Source organism: Elephantulus edwardii, unplaced genomic scaffold, assembly GCF_000299155.1.
Source record: "Elephantulus edwardii isolate Elephantulus edwardi_28Jun2011 unplaced genomic scaffold, EleEdw1.0 scaffold00190, whole genome shotgun sequence".
Classification (NCBI taxonomy): domain Eukaryota; kingdom Metazoa; phylum Chordata; class Mammalia; order Macroscelidea; family Macroscelididae; genus Elephantulus; species Elephantulus edwardii.
Window position 1 is genome coordinate 5463368 of NW_006399940.1, and position 5125 is coordinate 5468492.

The window sequence follows — 5125 nt, forward strand, 5'->3', positions numbered from 1 at the left end:
ACCTATCGTTTGGTGATAGTGGTGTGTTGATGCCTCCTACCACTATTGTGGTGTTGTCTATTTCTTTCTTCAACGCTGTTAAGTGCTGTTTGATGTGTTTTTTATGTCTGCCATTTGGTGCTGAGATGTCGACCAAGGTTATGTCTTCTTGATCTATTGCGCCTTTAATGAGTATGTAATGCCTTTCCTTCTCCTATAGAGTGGTTTTCATTTTGAAGTCCATTTTATCAGAAATTAATATTGCCATGCTTGCTTTTTTTGTTGTTGCCATTTGTTTGGTAAATTTTTCCAGCCTTCAATTTTGGGTCTGTCTTTCTCCTAAATTCTTAGATGTGTCTCTTGTAAGTAACATATTGATGGGCTTTATCATTTGCTTTTTTTTTTTTTATCCAGCCCGCTACTCTTTTTCTCTTAATTGGTGCATTTAATCTATTCACTTTGTGTGAATGTTGTCAGGTTAGGTTTTACCATTGCCATATTGCTGTTTCCTCTTCTGTTGTTTCTGGTTACTATGGTCCATCCATTCACTTCCATTTGATGTCTTTCTGTAAAGCACTATGCTTAAAATTTCTTATAGTTTTGGTCTTGCCCTCACATATTCCTTAAATTCCTTATTTTCTGCAAAGGATCTAATTTCTCCTTCACATTTGATGGAGAGCTTGGCTTGATATATGATCCTTGGCTGGCAATTGTTTTCTTTTAACTTTCTGTATATGCCATCCCACTGTCTTCTAGCTCACATGGTTTCTGCTGAGAATCAGAACTTAATCTAATATCGTCCCCTTTATGACTCTTTGTTTTTCTCATGCTTCTTTTAATATTCTATCCTTATCTTTCAATTTGGAGAATTTGATATGATATGTCTTGATATTTTTCTTTTTTGATCTAGTCTATTTGATGTTTGCTATGCTTCTTGAATGTGAATTTCCTCATTCTTCTTAATACCTAGGAAATTTCTTTCTAGTACTTCTTCCACAATTTTTTCAGTGACTCCCCTGTCACTACTGTGTTCTGGAATTCCAATCATACATATGCTGTTCTTTTTGATGTCATTCCACATGATTCTAATATTTTCTTCATATTCTTTGCATCTTATCTCTGAATTTTCTTTTTGTATATTTTCAGTGAGTCTCCTGTCTTCCAGGTAACTGACTCTCTGTTCCATTTCTTCAGTTCTACAATTTTGTCCAACCAACATGTTGGACACTTATATACCATTTTGGTCAAATTAATCTGGATTTCATTTTTATGCTTTTCTGTTATTTCCAGTGTTGTGTTTGTTTTACCTTGTCTTGTGATAAATTTTTAAGTTCTTATATCTCTATATCTATACTACTAATACTTTCTTCCATCTTTTGCATTTTCTTTCATAGTTGTTCAAGTTGCTCCTTATTGATGTATTTATTCTGGGTTGCTCTTTCTAAGGTATTTGCTCTCTTAATGGCTTCCATTGTTTCCTTTCATCATTTGTATCATCTTCTGTAGCTGTTCAAGTAACTTCACATCAACGTATTTCTTCTTGTTTTCTCTATCTAGGGTACTCATTTGGTCTGCTCTTCTAGGAGAAATGTAATTTTCAAAAGTATTTTCACGATGACGGCGACTGATTGCTGCTTCCTTGACATTATGTGAGTATATTCTTGGTTGATGTTAGGTTGTTGTAACTATATAATTTCCCATGGAATGGCAATGTTATGTGAAAGACCTGCGTATTGGTGCTACTCTGTTGTTTTCCCAACGTGGGATGATTTCTGTACTCCAGAAACTGTGGTTCAACTTGACCTCATCCACCTGACTTTAAGACAGTAGGGTTGAGGGCCAACGTTGCTTGGTTCTCTATTATATGAGGCAGCACAGTGGTAGATTCTTCAGTTAACTCTTGTATAAACTGCAATTGATGTCTTGAGAGGATTTGGATATTGGAAAACTTTTTTTCCCCTCCCCAAAGCGCAGCAAGCTTGAGAGCCCTACCCTGTGGACACAAAGAGATGGGTATTGCGGGTGAAGGCAGGTTTCTGTGAGATGTCCATCTTGTTTTGAGGCTTTCTGGGTCATTCAATGTATTGCCCATAGCATCGTTCAATATTACAACTTGAGGTTTAAATTTGTTTTTAAGTTCTCTCAGTTTGAGAAATGCAGTCAGTTCTTCCCTTTTTGGTCTCTAATTCCAGCTCCCTGCACATTCCATTATAATGTTTTTCTTTTTCTGCTAGATGCCCTTTGAAATATTCTGCTCAGCTCTTTTTCCTAGGCATATTTTCCCTTTAATTTTGGCTTGACATTGTAGTGAAATTTTTAGAGTGTTTTATGTCATCCATTTTGATTTTTCCATTCTCCTCTGTTTTTGTAATGGCCTTTTTGCTTTCTTCATGGATGATATCCTTGATATCATCCCACAACTCATCTGGCCTTTGATCATTTGTGTCCACTGTCTCAAACATATTTTTAAGATCATCTTGAAATTCGGATGGAATTGATTCAGGATCATATTTTGGTTCCTGGGGACAAATATGTCTTGAAGGGGGTGCAGCCGAAGTGCTCTTGAAGACATGATGACGAAGCTTTGCCTCACATACTTTGGGCATGTTGCTAGGAGTAGCTGTTTCTTGGAGAGGGACATGATACTTGGAAGGGTGGAGGATAGTTGAAAGAAAAGATCCTCAACCAGATGCATTGACACTGTGGCTGTCACAATAGGCTATAGTGTGTCAAGAAGTGTGAAGATGGCATAGGATAGAACAGGGTTCAGATCTGTCATTCATTGGGTTGTTCTGAGTTGTACTCAACTCAATGGCACCTAACAGCAACAACAACTAAATAGCCTATGGACTGCAAATCAAACAAACAAACAAACAACCTGCCCCCAAAAACCTCAAAACCCGCAAACACCACAGATGTCTTGGAGAAAGTACCGCTAGGATGTTCCTTGCAGGCAAAGATGACAAAACTTCATCTCACATACTTTGGGCATGTTGCTAAGATAGGTTATTTCTTGGAGATGGACAGCATGCTTGGAAAAGTGGAGGGTTAGCTAAATAGAGGGAGGCCCTTGACAAGATGGATTGACACAGTGAATACAGTAATGGGCTCAAGTGTGTCAGGGATTGTGATGATGGCACAGGAGAGGACTGGGTTCAGATCTGTTGTTCATAGGGTTGTTATGAGTCATATTTGACTTCATGGCACTTAATGACAACAGCAATTATTTCCCAGAGAGTTTTATTATTTCTGATTTTGTACTTGCTTTTTTTTTTCTTCCAGAAAATGAGGTCTGGAGAATGTTTTTTAAAAGCATAGTGTCTATAATAAAAATGATAAATTATCCTAAGTACCTATTATTATTTATATTTTCACATTTATATAGGCAAATTAATTTGAAAGTAATACTGCACATGGCCTCATTTCACATATATGTGGAGACTTGTCTTTTCTCATACTTAAATGCATGATAATTTTTATAGCTGAGTATGCTAAGAGTATTTTGGTAAAGGCCACGTCACATTTGCTGATAAGAAATTAAGCTGAAGAATCTGAATTTCCTAACCACAAGTAAAGCAGTAATGCTAAACTACTGAATCAGAGGATGTAGAAGATTAAAATAAGCTTCGCTCTACCAAACTAAGTTTCCTCCACAGGAATAGCTGAATTCCCGAAATATAGCCAGTCACTATGAAATATGTTTTTGTTTATGCTACATTATCTTTACACGGTTGTATTACTCACCTATATATTCAGAGTTAAAAGACGGTGATATAAAAATAGTAGTAAAATTTGAATTGGCTAATATTGTAGGTTAACTTTGCCAACAGACTTGTCCTGCATAAATTAGGTAAAATAAATAAGCTTAGTGTGTGGTCTAATCTATCCTCCTTGGGGATATGCTATTTGCTTATTGTTAGTCGTTAATGAATCTTCTTCCAATTCTGATGGCATATATTTCTTCATACAGTCCAGTTTCTCATTATTTGCTCAGCATACAGCTTGAATGTAGTATTTGTTACATGTTGTCAAGGTGAGTACCACTCATAGTGACTCAATGAACAACAACTTGAATCTTGTCCTATCTTGTACCGTCCTCATCATCTCTGATACACTTGAGCCTTTTGTTATAGTCACCATGTCAAATTCACCTCATTGAGAGTCTTCCTCTCTTACTCTCCTTCCCCCTTTTCAAGCATGATGTTCCTTTCCAAGGATTGTCCCCTCCTAACAACATGCATAAAAAAAATGTGACAGAGTTTCACCATCCTTACTTCCAAGGAACATCCTGATTTTAAGTTCTCCAGTACAGACCTGTTTGCTCTCTTAGCAATCTATGGGATATTCAATATTCTTATCCAATACCACAACTCAAAGGAATTGATTCTTCTGTCATCCTTAGTCATTATCCAACTGTCAGATGTATAGCAAACAAATGAGAAGACCATGATTTAAATGAGGCACATTTTAGTCCTTAAATAGACATCATTGCTCTTTAGTCCTTAAATAGACATCATTGCTCTTTAGTCCTTAAATAGACATCATTGCTCTTAAGTACTCTAGACAACAAGTTCCTGACAGCAGATTTTTCTAAGCCAACTTGTCTTTTGATTTAATGACTGCTAGTATCAATGGTGTTGCTTGTGGTCCAGGTAAACTGAAGTCATTAACAATTTTAATCTCTCCTCCGCCTATCATCGCATTGCTATTTTTCTGGCAGTGAAGATTTTTGCATTCTTGATGTTGAGATGTAATAAATATTGAAATCTTTGATCTTTTGCAACAAGGGTTTCAAGGCTTCACTCTCAGTGAATAAGTATGTGTCATCTCCATAGTACAGTTGGTTGATGCATCTTTCTCTGACCCTGTTATCACATTCTTATTCATAGAGTCCAAGTTCTTGAATGATTCACTCAGCACATAGATTGCATGGATATGGATAGAAGATACAGCCCTGATGCACACTTTTCTTTATTTTAAACTATACAGCCTTCAGTATGGACTAAGACTCAACGTCAAGAAGACAAAGATTCTCGCCACTGGACCAATTGGCAGAGTCAGGATGGATGACGAAGAGATTGAGAGTGTTCACAGCTTCACTTTGCTCGGCTCCACAGTCAACACTCTTGGTACCAGCAGTCAGGAA